At 45.1% G+C, this 24,517-nt stretch overlaps 1 protein-coding gene across 1 annotated transcript in view; it reads right to left on the bottom strand.

Moving 5' to 3' along the window:
* Nucleotides 1-3,503, bottom strand: part of ARHGAP32 (Rho GTPase activating protein 32) — a 170,935-nt gene extending 167,432 nt beyond the window's left edge. Inside the window, exon 1 of the mRNA XM_072954129.1 lies at nt 3,022-3,503. The gene's annotated coding sequence lies outside the window, so the exon portion shown is untranslated. The remainder of the gene's footprint in view (nt 1-3,021) is intronic.
* Between the last annotated feature and the right edge of the window lie 21,014 nt (nt 3,504-24,517).

The following is a 24,517-nucleotide window of genomic DNA, read 5'->3' as shown; positions in this document are numbered from 1 at the left end:
AGCTATGATAGCAAATAACGCTTGTGTTAAGTAAAGCAAAAAAGTTTAAGTTCTAAATCAAAGGTTGGCAAACTTTTTCTGTAAAGGGCCAGATAAAAAAATTTTTAGGCTTTACAGGTCATGCTGTTCCTGCTGCAAGAAATCAACTCTGCTGTTGTACCGCCAACACAGCCACAGACAGATAGTACATAAAGAGGTGTGACCACCCAACAAAACTTCATGAGCACTGATGTCTGAATTTCATAACTCACATCATGAAACATTCTTTTTATTTTTTTAACCATTTAAAAATGTTTAAATCATTCTTAGTTTCACAGGCCATACAAAAAAAAACAAGCTGCAGGCCAGACATAGCCCACCTGGTGAATTCTGCCAACATTTGTCCTAAATAATGCAGACAAATATAAAACATTTCTGACTAAACAGCTTTTCTCATAACTCCTAACTTGTAACTGCCTTTAATATTTTTAATTCATACTCTAAAGAAGTTTAAAGTCTCAATAAATTTGAAACCTGTCCAAAATAATCAAAAATTCCAGAGTCCACAACTGTAGATATTACATACGGATTTCCTAAGAATGATAATCACAAACCTTTGGAGCTCAAAGAGACCTAACACATTCCCATTCACTATGCACATTTTTTTAAATTAATGTTAAGATATTTAAGACAATTAAATACTAAGTTTATAGACAATGACAATAATAGTTCATGTGTATAAGAATTATTACAAAGCATTTCCACATGCTTTCTCTCATCTAATCCTTCCTCTATAAGGAAGATAATGCAAGCCCTGTCATTCCCATTTTACACATAAAGAAAACAAGCCAAGAAATGCAAATAACTTGCCCAAAGAAGGGCCCAGGCCACACAACTTCTAAGCGGCAGAAATGCAACCACAACCGAATTTCAAGTCCTTGCTGCCTCTTAACTACTTCCACGGACATCAAATTTCACATGAATGGGTTCAACCCTAAACATTTTTAAACATATTAGTCATAGTTTTTAAAATACAGTGCCAGTGTTTAGTTCATTTCATTCCATTTTTCTTCTGCTACCACCATCTTCTGAAGAAAGCAGCTGCTACTCCATGATATTTCTTAAAGGCATTTACAGTCCATAATAGTGACTCTACGTATGCCGTGCAGGCAACACACCCAGGCCAGCTTGGTAAGGGGAAGACTGCTGAATAAGTCATCTAAAGAGAAAATAAGGCAAAGAGAGGAAGAAATGGAAGTGAATGTACTGCCATTAAAGTCTCAGTCCAACTGGAGGATAGCCTCTGGTGATTGGAAAATAATGTGGGGGTTAGGAAAGAAAATAGAAGGAACATAACTGCTGGAATTCAAACCAACATCAAAGACTCTAATGACAGTTGAGCCTGCCTGGCTGCTTCTAGGTCTCTCCCCAGAAAACAAAACAGTTACATAACCAAAGAAGGTTCCTCCAACTAGCATTTCCTCTCTGGCCCACTTACACCCTATCGCCCACCTCAGTGCGCACCACCGCACAGTGAACTGGGCTTCCACCCGCGCTGGGGCTGGACAAGTCTCTGTCCAAAGTGCTGCTTTATTCCGCGGACTGCTATAGGGACGATGGTAGGACGATAACCCGCTTCAGCACCGTTCCAACTTCAGGCCATTCTAGAGAAAACCTACAAAGCACCACCACACACCCAATTTCAGGAATGAAGGAGACTCCAGATATTCCTGAAAATGGGAATCACAACGTCATAATATCCCATCTTCACGAACAGCCCTATTAAAAAAGAATTCACACCAATGAGCACTTGAATAACTTTGAGGTCACGTTGTAGCAGCAATTAAAGCTACTATTTCCTTCACTCCAAAGTCCAAGAGGCAAACGTCAAGATTCCGAGTTAGATTTCAATTCACCCAATAACGAAAAACATGAAAGTGAATCGCAACCATCACCACCCAAAAATATTACAACAACAAATCCAATTACTGAATCACACTAGCACATTTTCTGGACTCTGAGCCATGGTACTCTGGCACCATATGTTTTTTCTTTCTTCCAATAGAAATGTGAATACAGACAACGTTCACAAAAGCAACCAGTGTACCAGAAGTCACTCCCATTCACACCGACTGAAAAGGTCTAAATCTGTGCCAAATAAAACTCTGGAAGAATGAAAAATAAAAAAGATGCTGACAACAATGCAACGTGGCCCAGCTGCCAGCTACCCATGTAGCATCATGCAGTGCTCCAAGCAGTTTAAAAGCAGATTGCAATTCTGCATGCAGATCATAATTATAATTATCCAAATTCTATTTCCTAAAAGATAACTATTAAACCGCATCCCAAGCATCCTGCCGTGGGTCTCCTCCTCCCCTCCACCTCCTTTAAGCTTCAGCAACAGAAGGTGGAGTTATCAAGGGTCCAGAAGTAGACTGAAGCTAAAAAATCAGGTTTGACTTTCTTACTCTACCGTCTCTTGTGATCTGTGGGCGAAATTTTTTAACATAAATATTTACACAAGTCAACAAAATGAGAAAGGCAAGAATGGAGGTGGTGGCGGGGGAGTCCAAGGGGGGGAAAAGCACCAAGTCACCAGCCCCGTCCAATATGCAGCGGCAACTTCAGTCAATTAGAAAGACGAGAGGGAAAACTCCACGGGAGCGCCGGCGAGCACAGCGGGGGGCGGGCACGGCGAGGGCGCCCGTGGGCGGCGGAGGGGAGCGCCCGCGCCCCCGGGACCCCCAGGCCGCCCGGCCCGCGTCTCGGGCCGGGAGCGCTGCAGCAGGCCGGCAACCGCCGGGCCCCGTCCGCCGAGGCCGCGGGGAAGTGGCCCGGCCCGAGCGCGGTCCGCCCCGGGAGGCCGGGGAAGGAGCCCGCGGGGGACGGGGAAACCCGAGATGGCCTTCTAAGAACATTCGATCCCGAACCTGTACTTAAAAAAGAATTCCTCCCGAAAGGCTAGCCAGGCCCCCACAGCCTTCCCCCAAGCGCCTGCCCACGTCACCGGCGCCCCCGGCCCTCCCGCGGCCCCCGCCTTACCGAGCCCCGCGGCCCCGCCGCGCCGCCGCGGCGTCGCTGCGCCCCGCTCGCCGCTCCGTGTCTGCCCTGCGGGGCGCCGGGCCCGACGCCCTCCTCCTCCGCCTCCTCCTCGTCGTCGCCCTCGTCCTCGCCGCCGAGCACCGCCCGCGCGCCGAGCCTAGCGCCTGGCCGCCGGGGGCAGCCGCGGGGGCTCGGCCGGGCGCCCCCCGCGCCAGCGCCTCATCCCGCCGCGCCGCCCCGTCAGGCTCGGGGACGGGGACGCCGGGCTCCGGGCCGCGGCCTCGGAGTCCCCACCTCCGACACGCACCGCGCTCGCCCTCCCCCGGCGGAGACGGCCCCGGGGACGCGGTCCTCGGGCTCCGAGCCCCTCACCCGCCGCCTTCGGGCCGCCCCCGCAGCGCCCCCGCCCCGCTCGCGGCGCGCGCCCGCCGGAGCCCGCCGCCGGCCGGGCCTCCGCCTCCCGCGCTCCGCCTCCTCCTGCGCCCGCGACGCCCGCAGCGGGGAGAAGAGGCGCGCCGCCGCGGCCGCGGGCACGAGCACGCGCGAGGAGGGCGGGCGGAGCGCGCGCGCGGCCGAGGGCGGCGGGGGCGCGCCCAGGCCTCGCCTGCCGTTGTCCCGGGAGCGCACGTGCGCGGCGGGGGGGCGGTGCGGCGAGGGGCGCGCGGCTCGCCCTCCCCGGGGCGCGAGGGCCGCGGGGCGCGGGAAGGGGGCCGAGACGCGGCCTCGGGGGTGCGGGCGAGCTCTGCTGCCTCGGCTTCTGCTTTGTGCTGCGGTGCAAAAATACAAAACCTGCCGCAGCAGCGGTACCGCCGGGAAGACATCCTCCGGGACTATGGCAGTGGCGCCTCTCCACTCCCAGCTGACCCCTGGCTGCTGTCACCGCGCGGCGACGGAGAGGAGAGGGGGCGTTGCCCAAGTCAGGAAGCTCCTCGGCTCTCCATCTCTTGCGTATTTTGGTCAAAAAATTAACTCTCACCGGTTATTATTTGGGATCTGGGCCTAAAAGTTCCTTCGGTTGTCTTCATTCAGAGTTAAGGATCAAAAGATGGGAAGTGACCTGGCAGGGGAGAGGAAGGACAAGAAAGGGTGAAAGAGTAACACACCCCTAAGATGCGTGGCTAGGAGACTCGAGAACCCCTGCCTGAGGGTGGCACTGCCCTTGGTTCTCCCCCTGTTCTTGTGTTCAGCCTTTAAAGATTGTGCAGCACTTGGACCTGCAACAACCACCCGTGTAACGAACACATCTTGACATTCTACCCTTTTCCTATTTTGATCTTTTTCTTTTATTCATGTACCTTTCACTCCTGACTCTTTTGGTATCTAAATGTTGGGGATGGGGTTAACCTACGTAATTTAACTGAGTCCTCAAACCTACCCATGCCAAATACTGCACCATCTAATGTCGCTGCAGTGATTCGGGTCCACTCAGCATTTAGTCATTCAAGTGGGAGTCACCGAATATAAAACGTGGCCTTGACCATAGTTGGCAGAATTTTAAGAACACAGACGTGAAGCCGGATTTCACCACATCCTGGAGAGAAATTAGGGAGTGCACATGTGCAATAATCTCATTCTTGCCAGATTCATTGTTACTGAAGTTTCTTTAAAGACCGAGATTCTACATGTTTTGTAGCAAAGGAGGGAAGGGATGTAATGAGATTTGCATAGAGGCACAGACTGGGGTGGAAAATATAAAGACATATATTTTGAATCAGTGTATCCCGGTATGGTAGCCACCTACTGGAAACAGGTGCACTGAGGATCTGTAATGGTCTTAGTGGGTACTTCCTAAGAGCTGGAAAAACAGCCAGGTGAGTGAGGAAAACCAGAGGTCTGCACCTTCACACCAACCCAGAGTTTAAAAATCGCTCTCCAAACTGCTTCAGCCCCGTGGGTTCACTTTTTGACCTTCTGACTACAGAGCCATCTCTGCCCGAGAGGTCCAAATATGCAGAGAGAGATTCAATAGCTTGTGTTGTTCCTGGGGTTGGTGAGCATTAAATATAAAATCTCCCGTGAGGTCAAGAAGAGGTCAATGTGGGACATTAAACCAAGTCACCGTGGGAAGCGAGTTTTGCCCAAGGCGCTCGTCTGTTGTCTGTTGGCTACTCTCAGCTAAGATAATGACATCCTGTGTTCTTTTCAGAAAGCCTTCACATCCCAGAGTTTTGCCACCACACCCCCAAATTCAGCTGCACTGACCGAATATTAAATGGTTTATGCTCAGCTGGTGAAGAAGGTGAATAAAGGAGCTGGGATCTATGCATCTGTTGGATGACACAGATATTTTACTTCAGAGTCTCAAAACATTTGGGTAAATTTCCCCCTATTGGTATTCTATCTAGTTCAGAGAAAGGACAAATGGACTCCTTCTGTGTGTTCCAGATGTCGGGGGCGTTTGAGCAACATGCGTGCTGATGTTCCTCCCTCTTGTTCGGAGCCAGCACTCCCCCTCCTTGGAAAGAAGCATCCGGATAGCCTGTGAATAAGTAGTTATTCTTGCCGAACCTGCAGATGAGCTGTAGGCTGTGGTTTCCGGGTAGCTCTGCAGCCACCTGAACTTGGTGCTTATGAGTTTCTAACCAGTTACCTCTGTCCTAATAACACCTTTCGTGATTTCATACGTGTATCCTGGTCATTGCAACATCCCCTATTAAAAGAGAAATCTTGTCTGGCTGGAAGATCATGTTAAATAACTGCATTTGTTCTAGTTTGATTCAGTATTCTCAAGGTGAGGAGCAGAAGGGGAGGGGAAAAGGCCAGTTTCTGCTGTCTGTGAAGCTGTCGGAGGCCTCAGCCTGGCCTCTTTTCCTAACCTGGGCGCTGTCGTCTTCCGGACGGCAGCATCTGGGCTCACTCCTGGCATCTCAGATCTGTTGCACTGCAGTCCCCTCCAGGCACTGAAGCCGCGTCACAGTGCAGACAAGTGGAGCCAGCTCGGAGGGCTGCACCGCCTGTCTCACCTTGAGTTTTACAGAGAGCCTGAGAATTTCAGCAAGGGAGAGAGAGGAAGCTTATTTTCATCCTCACATTGAAGGCTCAACAGCTGGCTTGAGAGAAATGAGTTGCTGAAAGCGGGCCAGGCTTAAGAGAGAATTTTTCCAAAGTGACACTTGACATTGCCTTGTTTATTTTTTCTTCCTGGCCAAAAGGCCAGCTCCATATTGTGTCCCCCTTCAACAGGATAATTAAATAGATTTTTGGAAAAGATGTGTTGTCTGTGTGTAGCATTCTCCTAGCTAATCTGGATGCCCCTGGAGTAGCCTCTAAACATTGAAACCTTTACAACAAAAAACTACTATTGGGCAACATTTTAGGAAGTGATCAGTAAGGCTGACTGTCCAGGGCAGTCACTGAAATGATAAACTTTCCATCTTCTCTCCTCTCCAGTCACATTTTGGTTCATGAGCCCCTATTACAATAATTTAGAACTTTTGGCTGTTCTCCTACAAAGATTTTTTTTTTTTAAGTCTTTAAACCGTAACACCAGTTGCGCCATCTACATACCTGCTTTTGAATGTTCAGCCAGAAAGTAGCTCCTTTGCTGTCTCCTCCTGGGGGTGGTTCTCCATTTCCAGAATTTGAAATGTTGACTGCCCCAGGGCTCTGACCTTGGCCCTTTCCTATTCTCTTTCTACACCCCCTCCCAGGGCGGTCTCCTGCAGCCCCTGACTTTAAATAGCCTCCACTCACTGATGTATATCTTTCACCCTGACCTCTCACCGTCACTCCGGCTCACACACCCAGCCCTCTTCCGAGGCATCAGTATTTGAATATCTCTAACTTCACGTGTCCGAAGAAGAACGCTTGACTTGCCATATCAAAAACAAAACCCAAAATTTCTTCCTTCAAGTCTTCCCCTTCTCAGGACAAAAACAACTCTTTCTCTCTAACACCACATTCATTTTAGCAGGAAAAATCCTTCCACCTCTACCTTCAAAACATATACTGAATCCAATCTCTTCCCTCTCTTCTAACTGCTGGCACCCATGTTTGCCCCCCTGAAACCTCTACCCTAGGTGACTAACTGGCCTCCGGCTTCATTTCTTACCCCTCCGTGGTCTGGTCTCAAATAAGCAACTAGAGAATTTCTTTTAAAACATTAGTACAATGTCATTCTCCTTGCTCAGAACTCTTCAGTGCTTCTAATTACACTACAATAAAATCCAAAGTCCTTTCCCAGCCTCGCCAGTCCCTTCTGTCACTATTCACCTCTCCAGCCTTTACCTCGTAACCTTCGCTCTGCTCCAGCTATGTGGCCGGCCTCCAACTATCCCTTAAACTAGGCAGAACCGCCTCTTCCTGGCTTTTCAATTAACCTTCTCATCTACTATCTAAAATAGTTTGCCTTCTCTGTTGTCTTCCTCTGCTTTTTTTTTTTCTTAGTAGCACTTATCACTACGTTATTGTGTTTTGTGATTGATTTATTATTTACCTCTTTGACTATAATGAACAGTCCACTAGGGCAGGACTTCAGTTATTCACCACTGTATCCACCTTGCCAAGATAAATGCATAAATGGTCCTGTCAGAGTACAGAATCTGTATCCTATCACTTACTTTCTGCTGTTGTTTTTTGCTGTGAATGTATCTTTATACTCGTTACAGGTGGGAACGAGTGCAAATTATAAAATTATATAATTTGCAATTCACTGCAAACCAAATCAGAACAAATTATACTGAAAATCTAAGACTATATCAAGATTCAGCAGAGAGGGGTATGTATTACTGAATAATTCAGTGCTTATAGGACAAGGTCATAGTTTAACCTTGCAGTTAGGTTTTGACATATAGAAGTTAAAGGCACAGAAAATCAAAGGCAAATCATATGAAGTGACTTTTCATTCCCAACTGAAATAATCACCATGTTGGGAAGGAATGTGATACATTTTAAGAGAGGCTACGTAACCCTGAACAAGTCCATTAACATCTCGGTTTTTCCATCTGTAAAATGGGCCTGCTCGATTTCTTCTTTAGTTGAGTATCATAGAACTAGAATGCTCGCAATATTATGAAAAAGCTTTAGAAGACAGGAAATTTGGAATTACCCATAATTATTGAGTTTCCAAAACTTCTTTGTCTAATATTTTGAAATGGGGAAGAAATGAGTACATTTTAAAAATACAATTAAAAAGTCATGAAAATCACTCAACATTTCTAAAATGATCAGAAAAAAACCGTTCTGAGGTGGCAAAGAAATGGAGAGCCGCCCAAGTGTATCTCCCACGGCCTGAGCGCTATAGAATCCGTTTTACAGTTGATGTGAACTCAGATCACATTAGATCAAATGAAAGGAACCACACTGAAATGTAAGCTTTTGTATAAAGTATTAATTCCACTTCTTACGAAGCAAAATTATGTGGCAGCTCATGAAAAATGAACAAAGAGGCGACTCTAACATTTCTATGTGATCCTTAAGGGGCAGTAAAATGTTTGGAAGGGGAATTGGGTCTCGGGGAGTTTTTGAAGCTGCATCAGTCAAGGAAACTTGCTGCTTTGTTTAAACTGTACATTTAATTGAGGTGATTTGAAGGAAGTGAAATCTCCCACTGGTGGGTGGCCATGACAGTGGCAAGATATCACTACTCCTCACGAGAAAATACACACACACACACACACACAAACGCCTGCTCACTCACGCTCACACCACATGCCACTGTAAACACACCGAGGGCGCTGCCTGAATCAGCACTCTCTTCAGCTGTGTGCTGGTGCTCCCAACCCGAGAGCCTTTTATTAGATCTAAAGAACTGAAACCAGCGTCGAGGAAGTGCATGGGAAAGTGACTTGAGAAAGCTAGAGATCAAAGAGAGGTCACTCAACTCCAGGGCTGCTACTTTCCCAGGGTGCTCCCTGCCATTTCCCTCCCACGATTTTGTCTTTTATGGCTTCCAGTTTCCAGGACTTAATGCATCTCAGAAGGTCTAAGCCATCTGTGTTTCCCTGCTCTATTCAAAATACATGTTGGCTGAGAATGTACCTATGTTTCTGAAACTTAATGCAGTCAGTGCTAAGTTTCCTGGGTAACTTGAGAAGAATCATCCAATATGCCATTTTATTTATTTATTTTTTTTAAATTTCTTGCACTTGGCTTTGGACGTTATTTTGTATGTAAGTGTGAATGATCCCTGAATAGGCTGGGGTCATAGTATATCAGACAAAACAATAAAGCTATCCCATCAAAATATGATTCCCTTCTTCCCTACTCAATTTTTTTCTCTTATGGAATTCACACTGACAACAAACAGCATTGCTCCTCAGAGCAATATAAAAGGCCAGTCTCAAGCAGATAGCAGACTCAGACTTGCCAGTTCACTCCCTCTTTCCTGAGTCGTCATCTGATTTTGAAAGTATTTCTCTTTAGTTCTTGATGGATTTTAACAAAAAAAGCAATGGCAACCATCTTATTCATGGCAACAAAAATACTTCGTTAAAGAGTACTACACCACTGATGGTCAGGGTCAAGCAGCTGAGAAAGTCATAATTTAGATAATTCAGTGTTTTCTGTGCTTTGTGGTGTACCTTTCAATGGATGACCTAAGCCTTTATCGACCAATATGAGGCACTACTAACATTGAGAGAAACTGAGGCACAGAGAGATTCAAATTCTGCCTAAAATTCAGCCTCTGCTTGATCTTTATTATCTCTCTTTTTTCAAATAAATGGATGTTGATGGCCAGGTCACATAAAACTGGACAAAAGGATTATTGAAGGGTAATGTCATTTGTACATTACAGGAGAGAGTCCATCCAAACAGAAAAGTCCCTGTCTGCCCTCTTTCCTCCCCTCTCCTACTGGAAGAGGGAGACCAGGGCGTCCTCGCCCTTGCTTTCCCACCACTGCTTCTAGTAACTGTACCTGGTACAGCTGACCCTGACTCTCCCCACGCCCACAAGACAGCATAGAAAACAAATCCAACTTCAGATAGTGGAACGCAAACTAAGGTCCAGTATACTGGTTAGCCAAACCATTGTCATTTCACTGCCCAGCCCTTTCTTAGTTTTGTGGTGGGCAAGTAAGCCTCAGTAAGACCAGTGCTTCCTTTCCAACCTGTTTCGTAATTAGTAGCCCTGCTTCTTGGCTGGCTCTCACATCCTACACCTCCCCAAAGCATCTGGTACAGCTTGGGGAGAGAAAAAACCTCCTCAGCATCACCTTGGTACGACAATGGTGTCCTTTTACAAGGAAAATGAAGTCAAGTGTCATTTTTTTCCCTGAGCAGAGCAGGAAATTTTGGCTTTTCATTTTACCAAGGGAGAAAGGTATCTTCAAGGAGATGGCTGAATCTCAGAATCCTTCATTAAGTTTTCATCTGTATGGTATCATGTGGGAGGCTGGGCAAAGACGAGTCAACGGAGAGCCTCCTCTGTTTCTTAAAGCTTAGCGTTTAAGACAGATCAAGTCAGCAAAGGCTAATCTATAGGGACACAGACATCAAACAGCTGGGCAAACATCGGACAGATGCATAAATTAAACACAAAAGTAAATAAAGCATTTACATTAAGAAGAAGTCATGCAGCTGCTGTTATTATTCTCTGCAAAGGCTCAGGAGGGAAGGAGGTACATCAGGCTAAACAGATTGTATTTTTCTGTTGGGGATGGTGTCAGCCGGAAGGAGGGAAAGGTCACATATGGCCGGAGCAACCAAGACAAACTGTTATGTAACGGTTGTCTGCTGATGCCCTGCCTCTAAACCAGGTCTTCAGGCTGAAGTGACTTTGTTTCTCAGATATTTACTTTTTTTTAAAAAAGAAGTTTTCTGTTTTTTTGAGGGGGTAGGTAATTAGGTTTATTATTTATTTAATAGAGGTGCCAGGGATTGAACACAGGACCTCATGCATGCTAAGCAGGTGCTCTACCACTTGAGCTATACCCTCTTGCCTCCCAGAGACTTACTTTTATCTAGCAGGCTATGCTTCTAGGCATTTGTGTCAGTAAATGATTGTAAAGGGTCAGAGATCACCCTCGTGGGAGCAGCGGCAGGAACCCAAGGAGGTGACTTGAACTGTTTCACCTCGAAGAGGATCTTGCTGTTCGACATGAGTCCAGGGGGAAGTTCAAGGGAAAACAGTAGCCTAATGCCACTGGAAACTCTGCCTCCCAGACCAGCAGCATGGAAATTTCCTGCCTTCTCTGTGGACGGACTCGGGAAGCGGCACAGCTTTATTTAGCCTGAATTCCTACACTCGACACCTGGAACATGAACAGAGACGTGAATGATTGATGAATTTTCAAGCTGCCCGTGAACCTCTCCTTACTTGACAAGGGGAAAGGAAAATGGCCCTTGGTGCTTATTTTAAATAAAAATGGGATTTTTATTCAGGAACGTTATGGGTAGTGGTCTGTATTTGAAAAAAAAAAGATTTTTAAGAAGATAAAAACAATACAAGCTCATTGTTTAAAAATTAGAAATAGCAGACAAATAAAAAAATGCATAATCTTCCAGTTTAGAGATATTCACTAATAAGATGTTGATACCTATCTCCTATGTAGCTTTAGAAACATGCATATATGTAAAAATTTTAACAGATCATATTGAAAATAATATGTGCCATCTGCTTTTTTTTCCTTAACACGTTTTTTCACTTTTCATGCAAATAAGTATTTATCTGCATCATTTGTATGTGGTCATCTGTCCATCCTAAACTTCCTCTAATATTCTCCTGTTATTGGACATTACAAGGGTTGTGATTTTTTGCTCTAATTAGCCATGACTGATGGGTCATCTTTGATGCTAAATGTGTGTGCCCATCATGGACCGACCCATGAGATAGAATTCTCCCCTCACCTACTAACATGCCTGGAATTCCACGCTCAGTGCCTCTGCCCTTTGGCTTAAGGATTTTGTTTAGTTAAAAAGTGAGAGCCCCTAGAGACGGTCATTCTAAGTGAAGTAACCCAGAAAGAGAAAGAAAAATACCATATGATATCACTCATATGTGGAATCTAAAAAAAAAAAAAAAGAATAAAAAGGACACTATGAACTCATCTACAAAACAGAAACAGACTCAGACATAGTAAACAATCTTATGGTTACTGGGGGGAAGGGGGTGGGAAGGGATAAATTTGGGAGTTTGAGATTTGCAAATGTTAGCCACTATATACAAAAACAGATTTTAAAAAAGTGAGAACCCCAGGAGAGGTGCTCCTTAAACTCTCTCCAGCATTTATTTCCCATCTTTCCTTAGGAAGTCCTGAGAAGGGCCCCAGAGATGGATTGTACACTCAGGCCTTGGCCCCAAGTTTTGGCTGATCAACCCAGAGTAGTTCCAAAGTCCACTCAGGTTGTAGGGGAACTGTTACATTTTTTTAAGGGACAAAAATCCTTAAGTAGCTGGAAACACAGTTAATGCTGTCTAGTCCTAATTACTACCTAAATTTAGTTTATTATAGGAAACATGCTCGGTATTAACTTATTCCCTCAATACCTGATCCAGATACTCATTAATTTTATCCTCATGTTTCTTGTATTTTCTATTTTTCAGTTTTCCATGAATATAAACCTATTTACCTTATAGTCTATCTTCATTACTACATAGGTACAGAATTAACCTTACTGAGACCTCATTTTTATTTCACTTCCAAGCATATAACTCTGATCAGTTGTCTCCAGAAGTGCAGTCTGGTGCACGCTGATCCCCATGGAGATGGGGAAGTTCTTATCCACACATCCAGGACTTGCTTCATCCCAAGAAGTGTCTCTGAAGTGTGTTATCAAAATACACGGGTTACTCTGTAAAATGCAGAGTCTAAGGAGAAGTGAAGTTCCACGTTTCTGCGCAAATGTGCGTGTGTGTGAGAGAGAGAGAGATTTCTCATGACAAGTGGTGTCCATCTCCAGAGACCCGGGGTCGGTTATTTCAAGGGCTCCCCGGTTTTTAAGTGCTAATTGCCGCTGTTACTAAAATTCTGTTTCCACCACAGACTCACAGAGCAACCTTGGGGAAATGACTGAATGCTTCCAGTGCCTTCAATCTCACACCTGAACTCCAAGGACAGTCATATTTTCCGCCTCCTTCCATTACAAAGGCGTAAGGATGAATTCATTTACAGTTGGCATTTGGAGGTTCAGTGAAGACGTTACTACTTCACGTTCCTTTTGTATCACTTGGATTTTCACTCAACCATTAAGGAAGGACCACTTTGCTGGAGATGTTTTTTTCCTATACTGCTCTCTTGGGAAGAGAACTCAGTGGCTGAAGCTTCACAATAATAAGAAAAGAGAAAGAGAGAGGGAGAGAGAGCAAAATCATAACCACCCACTCGCACATATTTGGCATTTCAAGCTTTGAGCAGTTAATAATCATCTCCTTAAGTTGGAAGCTGTCATGCTTACAATGCTGTTTTAATTGTTCTCACACACCCTACTGAGCACACCTTCCTTCCTGAAAAGGCTCAGCACAGACCCACTTTTCAGCTCTGAAAGGCAGAAGCGTGGAATGGAGTTTAAAAGGAAATGCAAAATCTTTCATGAACCGGAGTAAGGACCAAGAGGTCTGACTCTGGGAGACCAGTATTTTTAAGCAAATACTCCAGTTGTTTCCCATGGCTCTGTATGTGTCTATTCACAGAGAATTGGGGCTTACAGTGTGGTTTTCTAGATTCCCTTCCTCTGGCAAGGGACTGAGGACATAGTCACACCACTGGGAGATCCACAGGAAAGAGAATGGCTGAGGGTCTTCCACAGGGAGTTGTGAGTCATGCCAAACAAAGACAGCACACAGACACAGAAAGGCAGGGACAAGCCAGCCGAGGGAGCCTGAAGAGGCCACCAAGTTGAGCAATGCAGCAGATACGGAAACCAGAGAACAGAGCGGTGGTGGGGGTCGGGGTGGAGATGATGCAGAGAGACAAGAAGACCAAGGCAGGGAGCAGTGGGGTCAAGTGCTAACGGGGAGGCGTCCTGCGAAAGTACTTGGGACAAGGGCTTCTCTCAGCCGGCTCTTGCTTGCTCACCAAGACAGGGTGTGGGGGGCGGGGGGGGGGACTGGCTATTGAAGGGCAAAGGGGGACAGAGCTGTAAGGTGTAAGCCAGTTGGCCTACAGCCATCCAGGAGGCTCTGAGCTTCAAGCTTTATTGAGATGATAGCAAATACAATCGCAGACATAAATTGAACACTTATTCTGCTCCATGCTAAGCTGTGTACATTAATTAAAAATATGCTAATGAATGCTTACAACAACAATATCAAGTAGGTATAATTACCCCTGCTCTGCAGCCCAGAGAACTGAGACAGACGCCAACTTGCCTAAGACCGTGCGATACACAGCCACACTGTGGTTTAAAGGCGGGTCTTTGTCCCCTCAGAGCCCCAGTTCTTCTCAAACCTGAGATAATTAAGTATGCACATTCCTCCTCCAGCTCAGAGATTCTGATTCAGTAGTCCTGGGGTGGGCCTCGAAGCCTGCACTTTAGCGTCGCAGGTGGTGTTGACAAGGGCTCTTGGGTCCCCGTGCCAGATAAACCAAAACATAACCCCACACGGCAGCAAAGGCCAGAAACAAGCACACCGGCCGCGGGGGCGGGAGTGAGCTGAAGGATGAAACATGGAAAGGGAGTCACCTGATAGGCTCTGATAGTCCTGATCATCCACTTACCTTTCCCCCAAACACATGTTTCCTGCCACGTGGAAGCAGCCAAGAGTGGCCCATCTACTAAGCAGAAGTATGGAGTCCCCTCCTGAGCCTGGGTCCCACAGACCCTGCTTCCTAGTTGAGGCCCAGGTTTGGGTTCCAGACAGATGTGCCCTGGGCATCCCTGGGACTATATTCCACAAAGCTCTCCAGGCAGGAACTTCAGGCACAGTCGTTTCTCAGATGTGAAAAATCCCATTTCACTGGTTCTAACCAGCGCAGAAGGAGAGTAAGGACTTGCTTTCCCAGCTATTCTGAGGACACACACCCACCAAACAAAGCACGTTGCTAACGGCCACCACCAGCATCATTACTGCGCCTGAACCGGAATTTCCCTTACTTTGGTTAAACTCTTGAACTCCTGAGTGAACCTTTGGGGGAGAAACCCATCTCGTTCACGATGTGTTTTCTCATCTCCCAGGGCCCCACCTGTAGGCTGCGCCTCTCTATTACCTAGATCTCCCGAGAGAGGTTGGAAGACTGGATTCCTGTGAAACCACAGAAGGCTGTTACCAGTTTCTTTGCAATTTTCGTTTCTCCAAATGACAGCAAAGGGGCCACTTGAATAACTCATAATCTGCATCAGCTGGAAATGTTCTGGAGGGTTTGTTTATTTCTTCTTAAAATCTCCTCAGTCTTCTCCTCCCTTTCTTTGCTGCCCTGCCACTCCTGTGTGTCTGTGCGAGCCCTTGTGGCCTCCACTGCAGGCCCCGGGCCAAGGCAAAAACAGATTCTTTTCATCTATTCAAGTGTGATCTGGGCCAGACAAGCCTGCTCCACAGGCCGGAGGCACAGAAAAGTATTCTGTATTCAGCTTTCAGCTCCGCAGAGTCTGTAGTGGGGGCCCTGCCCTTGGCAAGGCCAAAGACTGACCAGGGCCATTTGGCAAATGTGGGATGCTGTTTGCTTGGCCCCTCGCCTTCACCTGGATGGGCACCGTGATGGCAGGGCCACAGGAGTGGTGCTTCCTGTTCCAACCACTTCCTCTAAGGACATGCCCAGCTTTTTTAAAAAAAGAAAAGAAAAGAAAAGAAAAAAACAAAACCTTCTTTTACCCCTCCAAGCAGCAATTTTTTTGGAGATGCCAGGTAAGTGTAGAGAGCACCAGAGCTGCCCTGTGTGGAGCTGATGATATGACAAGAACAAAGCGGGTGTGTTAGCATGTGAGCATCAGCCAAGTTCGCTACCTGGCTGTGGTACCCGGAGGGGTCCAGGTTTGAGGTGTGATTAACAGGAAGAGAGAACGGGGTGAAAACAGAGGTTGAGCTGTCTGAAGAGACCTTTCCTTTGTGTCAACGTACTAAAAATATGCTTTTTCTCTAGTGCCTTTTGAAAATGGCACCTCAAACTAAGTATGATAATGTTATGCAAAACAAGGTGCCCCCTGTCCAACTTATTATTCAGTGCTGTTCTAAATGTGCTTTATGTGAATAAAATAAGAATTACAACTATTGGCAAGGGTGCAGCAAAATTATCATCATTTGATTATAATATTGTATATCTAGAAAAACTTTTAAAAACTTAGAAATCATGTAAGAATTCAGTCATAGAATAATTTAAGAATTCAGTAAGATGGAAGGTTAGAGGATAAATACACACACAAACTTTCTTATGTTCCCCCCAAAAAAGTTAGAAAATAAAAATGGAAACCACTCCCATTAACCATGACAACAAAAACATAAATTACCCAGGAATAAACTGAACCAAAAAAGTGTGTCGTATCTAAATGAGGGAAACTGTAAAACACTAAGGAATATTTTAAAAAAAAAAGACTAGTTCTTGGGTAGAAACAAAACAAAACATATTGTAAGGATGTCAATTCTCCCCAAAAGAATTAATGAATGGAATGAATTCCAATCAAAACCTCAACGAGATATTTTTTGGAGGGATACCAGGGGAAAAAGGATTCTGTTAAAAGATAATTTTCAAGAAGGTAATATAATTATCCAGCAAATACAGAAGGAACGCACGTCAAAGATCACTTGTGAGGGAACCAGTAAGATGTTATGATTGATTCAGAGAACACTTGAAAACTTTAGTGTGTTGAATCAATTTAACAAAGAAATGCTAGGATAAGGTTGACAAGTTTGATTTAAAAAAAACACAGATTAATTCTCAACAGACCATAAATCTTAGAGATGATCTGTTTCACAAGACAGGAATTATCTACATCTCCACCAGAAAAAATCTAGAGTTCAGTGAGTAATTTAACTAAGCCTTTAATCAACATTGGACAAGGGACTGCGTACATGCCGCTGCAGTCCTACAGTGATATGATACTAAAAGGGTGTGCTGCTCACTCGTGCCTGGTTGCTAGAATTTGGATGATTTTTCTGAAAATTCTCAAGGTCATTTGAAAGAACAAACTTGAAAGTAATTAGATCATTTTTGAAAGGCGAAATGAAACAAAACAAAGACAAAGGAAGGGCAATTTGCCTTGCCTATTTAAATGATAGGCAATAATACCCATGATAAACAATAGGAGGGTGCCTTGCCTTGGTGAGATTAGAGAGAGTCTGACATCCGTTTTCACCAACTGTCCTGCTTTGAAACTTGGGTAACACATGCCTGCTCCTACATCAATCTCTGTCTCTGCTCCTGTCAAGCAAGCTGAGTGCTCCCTCTTCCTCTACACCCAACCCTGCACTTCCAATCTCTCCATCACTAAGTCCTAATGATGCTATCCTTCGACTCCCCGTTTAGCCCAGTCGTTTGTCTTTATAACCATTGGCCAGAATCCAGAAGGTGGGGAGGTGCCAACAACCTTGTCACAGCGATCATGATGATCGTGTCGTTTGTAGTAGTCCTTCACTCCCAAGTGAGACTGTCATTTTGGAGAATATATTTTAGCATTTTGGGTGAAGTCTTTTCTTAGATTTGAGTACTGTAGCAAATTCCTTTCTATTTTCCAGTGTCCTTAGGAGTAAATTCATGTATATCATTGATACCCAAAGCTGGAGCAGCTCTTTTTCTTTCTTTTTTTTTTTTCCCCCTTCATTTGTCTCTTCATAGCCTTTTGGTCAAATGGTATATGGAAAGACCATGGAAGTGAATGAATCAAGAGATCTGAGATTTCATCCAGAATCTGCCTGGACAACACCCTGAATGTGTTTCCTCATTTGTGGAAATTAAGGTGCTTGGAGTCCTTTCTGCTCTGGTTCCTCAGCTACTGTTCTTCAGTCACGTGCTCTCCCGTGGTCTGAGCATCTCCAAGGAATGTACATCACGCTCAGATCTCAGAAGCTCTTCGTTCTCTTATGCCCCTTGAACTAGTTTAATATTGGCAGTGTCGCTACTGGGGCTTAGATTAGTGACACCAGTCACGCAACCCCTCCCTGGGCTTCTTGCTAGTAGAATAAAAATCAAAAGGTGGTCTGAGTGGGGGTCAAAGCCTGCACAAGGCTACACAGAGCTGCACAAAGAATGTGTCTAATTCCTATTGAGACCAAGGTTGGTTTCTGACTGACCCAGCATCCTAGGCTAACCCACTATTTCCTTACTCAATTAGTTAATCTCTTCTAAAAGATAATTTCCAAATCTGTATTCAGCAGTCTTTTCCTCTTGGAGCACCACTTCAACATTCAGGAAGCTGAACATTCTTGGTAACAATGTGTGGTTGAAATACACAGAGATACAGGATTATTTTCCCTAATTATAACAGGCTGGAACTTTCCTCTTGGTCCTTTGGTATCTTCTCCAGGAAAAAAAACAAAGACTGTATCACTAACTTGCTCAAATCTTTGTGAGAAGTGAAAAATCCAGCCATTCCAATGCTTTGCCTATGAGTCTGAAGCTATTCAGATGATTAACTGAAATTTTCACATTTCATTCAAGAATTCTGTGCATGTAGATAGAGTCGGACTGATTTGGTTTTTAGAACCGACCATCTAGGCAGCACTCTTGCCACATTGTGAAGAGAGACCGAGGAACGATTTAAGATTTATATGCATCTTGAAGGTTTAGATGGAAATATTAACTATTCAGCCTATCTATGCTGCAGCCCCTACCTGACTTAAAATGTAAATTAACACCACCAGATTAATGAGGAGCAAATATTTCAGCTGGAGATATATTGGGACATACCAATGGAAATCAGATGATATTTATTTCTAGCAAATAAAATATTTATCCTCTAGTATCTTGTTTGAAGGCTATTAATTGTTCCTAAAAACCTGCAAAATATTTTCAAATCTTTCAATTAGGCAGTAGAAGTTTGACTCCACATATTTTAATTCCTTAGTGGATTTTTTAAATATAATTCTGATTTTTTTATAACAATCCTATTCCCTTATAAATACTTTTAATTGAGCATCCAAATTGTTTTACTGTTTGAAAAAATAGCATACCACCCAGTGGTTATTGTATTAAAATTTACAACACTAAAGAAGTCAAGAATCAGAATAGGGATTACATTGAGCTTGAAAAGCAGAGTCCCAGCACAAAGCCTGAACTATACTCCTTGCAGATTCAGTCATGTCTCGGCACGTTTGATGAACAGCAACACAGGCTGTTCAGAGATCTACATGGCAAAGCAACTGAGGAACTCAATTTAAAGAAACAGATCTAGAGAACGATATAGCTCAAGTGGTAGAATGCATGCTTGGCATGCACAAGGTCCTGGGTTCAATCCCCAACATCTCCTCTAAAAATTAACAAATAAATGTAATTAGCCCCCCAATAAAGAAAAAAAAAGTGAAACAGATCTAGAAACTCTGAAGACAGCCAGTCCTGTTCTGACGCCTCTGTATTATGTAGAGCTCTTTCAAGTGCCAGTAACAGAATATACTTAAAAGCGGAATAAATAGTAACCAGATGTCCAAAGGCAGTTCGTGTCCAGGATTGGTGGTGTGACTTGGAGACACATCAAGGACGCAAGTGCTTCCCATCCATGCCTTTGCTATCCTCAGCATGTCACTGATTACAAGATGACTCAGCATTTCTAAGCGACCTTTCCAGTGAAGAGGAAGGGACATTTGTTTCCATGTGTCCCTTTTTATTTGAGAAGCTTCCTAGTTGCTTCCCCTTCCATATCTCCTTGGACAGAAGCAGGCCACGTGCTCACACCCTCACTGCAAGGGACACTAGCAAAGTAAGCATGTGGCATTTTCAGCCTTTATCATTGGAGGAATTCTCCACTGGCAAGGAAGAAAGATTCTGCCAAAAACACCTAAATCATTGGGTGATATCCCATATCACCTACAGATGTTTTATGAAATGGAAGAGAGAGGCAGGGCGTGACAGCTTGGTATGTGGATACTAGGGGTCTGACCTGGAGAACCTTTGGGCTCTCCTTAAAGATAATCAGATTTTTTCCTACCAGGCTGCCTTTGAAACAGTGCAAGATTCTTCTGGAAAAGAGGTTTGTCAAAGACAAATAAATGACAATCAGGATTTGAATTTGACTGCATGTAATAAATAACACCAAAAAAACCCAAAACAGTGGTTGAACAAATTAGAGGCTTTATTTTTTTCTTACATTACACAGCACCATGATTCATTAGAGACCCAGAATGGAAATTAACTTTTCATTCAGCCATCCTTAGAGTGTGTTGTCTCCATCTTCATGACACCAAAGTGGCACCTGCTCCACCCTCATCCCCAGGCATCTTGACCACAGTCTAGGCAGGAATGAGGAGAAAGGACAAGAGGCAGTGGTGAGCGCCTGCTGAGTTATTTCTCTTTCGAGAACATCACTGAAAGTCCTACGCAGTAACTTTGGCTTTCCTGTTAATAGCAATAACTCTCACGTAAAACTCCAGCTGCCAAACAGATTGGGAAATGTACTTCTACAGCGAGAGTCATGCTGTCCTGAATACCGTCAGAGTTCTGATTGTCAGAAAGAAGAAAGTCGATTTTGGTCTAGTAACTAGTAATTTTTGTTACATTGTGGGGGTTTTATGTAAAAACTAAGACTGGGACACAGTGTGGTGTAACAGTGGTGGGAAAGGGTATTTTTCCCAATTCATTCAATTTTGGGAAAGAGATAGAAAGAGATCATTTTCTGCTGGGAACTCTGGTTGCTCAGGGAGGGAGCAGGTGGTTGTTGACAGATCCGTGATGGCGGCAGCACGGAGCCGACTGAAGCTCAGCAGAGCTCTCCAGAGGCACCTGGGTTTATTCACCTCCCAGTCTTTAACTCCTCAACTTCTGAGTCAATAAAGAGATGCACAGCAGTGGGAGGAAACTGTATGGCTGCCTGGATGCATACTTCGCAGACATGTTGCTGGTTCTATGTTTCTTCCGTTAGTGAAATCTTTCTATAATCCTGTGGAAGACTGACTTGAGGAGGGAGGTGTAGCTGCCCGGGAAGATCTGATTCTCCCACAGGTGCTGGGAGAGTGTCAGTCACATGAAGGCTGCGGTGAAGCAGCTAGTGACCGGGTTGATCAAAGATGACACGTTTCATTTGCCTGGTCTCTCTTTTGGAAACAATGTAGAACATAAACGAAAATTAAATTGAATATAAACAAATCCCCGAAATGAGAGATATACAGTCAAAATGTGGCGAGACATGTGGGCTAGAATGGTTCGAGAGGGCGCCATGGAGGAACCAGGTCTTAAACTGGACCTCATAAAAGCTGGGAGGGTTTGGATTCTCAGAGCGGAGAACAGGGAGGACACCCGGCCAAGGTGTGGTGAAAACTCTGAGAGAAAGAAGAAAAGCTGCTCAGGAAGAAGGTTCAGAGAGAAAATTTCTTCCAGCAGGTTCTGGAACGGAGGGGAGGTTAGGAGAATGGGAGAAAGACAACCCTGGGGGGAGGAGACGGGGGGTCATAATGCACCTGGCTCCCCCTACCTTTCTTTTGATAATACTTCCAATTAAGTGTCCATCCATACAAAAACCTAAGAAAACCAGAAAGCCAATTCAAATAAAACTTTGATGGATAATGTCATAAATGTGGCATGCATTGCTGGTGGGCGTATAAACAGGTACAATCGCTCAGCACGCCATCTGGCAGTACTCAGTAAAGTGAGCTTTACATCTGTGCTACGCCACATCAGTCCAACATATATAGATATGAGATACGTATTTTTTTATATTTTGAATTATTTTTATTAAAACTTACTTACTTTTTATTTAAAATTTTTTACTATTAAAATTTTTTAATTAAAAATTATATTTGTTAAGAGATGCATGTATTTTATATATGTATGATGTGTACATACACAAAATCACCCTGGTGCCCATAACTAGGGGAATGGATAACTAAAAACACTAATCCTATGGAATAATATGCTGCAATTTGAAGCATTGGACTAGATATGCAGTTAGTGACATGGATAGATATTAAAAACATAGTTTTGAATTCAAAAATTAAGGAGAAAGAGATACAAGCCCAATAAAGCCACTTAACGTAAACTAAAAACACGCACCCAGAACACTACATTATTTACAACAGTTCATGGAGGAGAGGAATGGACGTAGAGATTGGGGATGAAGGGAAGAAATTACTCCATCAGTCGAGAGCAGAGCCTTCACACAGCGGCGTGTGCTGCGACCTCGCCTCGCAACCAGGTGTGTGGCTGCCTCTCGTCCCCACGAAGTGCACTTGGGGGCGAGGACACACTTGTAGACTTCCAGGCGTTTTCCAGTGTATGAACAGCACTAGAACATGCAATTCTCTCCCGCATAAAATGAGGGTAACAGTAGCAAGAATCTCACTGGGTTGTCAAGAAAACTGGGGGAGACCAACTCTTGGACGCCCAGAGCCACGCCCAGGTGTCAGGTGATGAACGAGGCCCCCCAGCTGGCAGAGGGGCTCACTGTGAACTTCACACAGTCTCACAGGGCTCGTGTTCAACTCCTGCCTCAGCAAGTGGTAAGTCATTACCGCAGAGGCTTCCGGAGCCCAGCACGTCGTGGAAACCGAAACCGGCGGGAGGCTGGGAAATCCTCCAGCGCAGGCGCACCCGGTCCCGCTCCCCGGGAGCTCGCGCGCAGGGCGGGCCGCACGCCCGGGTGAGGGGGCCCCGCACCACCGGCGGGCTCCCCGGCGCCCGGCCCCCGCCTGACCGCCTCTCGCCGGAGACGGCAGTCCTGCCAGCTCAGGGATTACCGGGCAGCGTGGGCCGGGTGGGGAAGGCCGGCGTGGCGGCCAAGTGTCGCCGCCGGGGGGAGAGGACCGGCCAAAGGACAGTGACCGAAGCTGGCACGGGGTCAGACGACGGGGATTCTGCTGGCCTTTGGTCAGAGGTCTGGCGGTGTAGCCTGAGGCCTTTGGGGAACAATGTGTAAACGGAACAAAAATAATTCAGAGCAGTCCCCTGGGGGCAATGCGATGCTGGTGGCCAAGCTGACAGAGACCAGCGGTCTGCGAAGCATTACCGTGTCGCCTCTACTACGAGGCCGTGGGCCGTTCCGAACATAATCTAAGGCCTCTTAAACCTGAAGTGAAATGTGATCAAAAGTCTTTGTTACGAAACTGCTGCCGAGCAAGAGGTAGGCACTTTACTTTCCACCCAGCGAGGGACATTTTTAGAGATCCCATGTATCCTGCTACAGTACATCGGTCATAGAACCTGTGAATCACCCACTCCTCAGCCTCAAAAAGTGGGACATTCCAAAACCTTGATGAACGAAAGGAATGCCCACCTACCTGCTGCAGAGGGAGCCCGGCTAAGCCGCAGGGCTCCATCAGACGATCCTTCCACATCTCTTCCAGACCTAGGTCATTTAGTATGTGAACTGGGAGCACATTTAGAGTTTTAAGGGATCAGAGATCTCTCCCAGTCCAATTTCCTCTTTGCACAATGTCAAGCAGCCAGCTCATTTCTATTCAACCTACGTTTATCAAATACCTACTACATTCCAGGCATCCTATTAAATACTAGAAATTCAGGTAGCGTGAATCCTAATAAAACTTGGCATATTAGGGAAGCATGCACAGCAGAGCCAGACTCAGACTGAGGCACTGAATGTGTGTTTATTTTAACTTCACTACTTACTAGCTGTGTGACCTTGGGCGAGTCACTTAACCTCTCTGTGCTTCAGTTTCATTATCTGTAAAATAAGGTAATACTGAGATTATAACTCATGGGATTGTTATAAGACTTGAAGGAATCAATATACTTAACGCACATAGAACAGAACAGTGCCTGGCACACAGTAAGAGCTCTGTAAGTGTTAATTAAAACACCAGATTTCTGCTTTAAACAATGAGAAAGGAGAGCAGCAGTTCTTAATACAGAGAAGGGACAAGAGATTCCAGACGGTTGAAGCAGCAAGAGCAAAGGCACTGGGTTGTAAAAGTGGCTGCCTTTCTCCCTCTCTCTATAGCCTACTCTTCTCACTTCCTTTCTCTGAAGGATTTGGGAATTAGACCTGGGTATGCCATGGAATCTGCAGCTCTTAGCTCCTGGTGTATTATATAGCACCATTCTGATGAAGTCAGGTGCTCATTAAGATGCTCCAGGGGCTATCAGCTGTTCCTGCCTTGAGCACGTGTTCATTCAGAAGGGGCTGGCTGATTTCAGAAATCCAGCAGGGATTAAAGCACTGAATGTGCATTCACTTAGCCCATCTGTTCATTGCGAGAGTTTGATTACAGTTGATTGTTAATGTAATCGATATTTTTCTTGAGTTTGATCCTCCTCCATGAGGGACTGAAATAGCTTTATATTTACATTCAACTAAACGACCTATGATTAAATTATTTGCTTTAGAAAAATTTTGACATTTATTAATCACTTGGTGGTTCTCACGGCGGAGATATAATTGATTGTCCCCCAATATCCAACATCCATTCTCTCCTTCTTCTATGGCAATAGCATTCTTGATTTTTATCTGGGCACATGGACCATGGACACTGAGGATAAAGATTATATTTTCCAGCCTCTCACGCATCGGTAGGTGGCCAAGTACC

Source organism: Vicugna pacos, chromosome 33 (genome assembly GCF_048564905.1).
Source record: "Vicugna pacos chromosome 33, VicPac4, whole genome shotgun sequence".
NCBI lineage: Eukaryota > Metazoa > Chordata > Mammalia > Artiodactyla > Camelidae > Vicugna > Vicugna pacos.
This window is presented reverse-complemented; position numbering and strand designations above follow the sequence as displayed.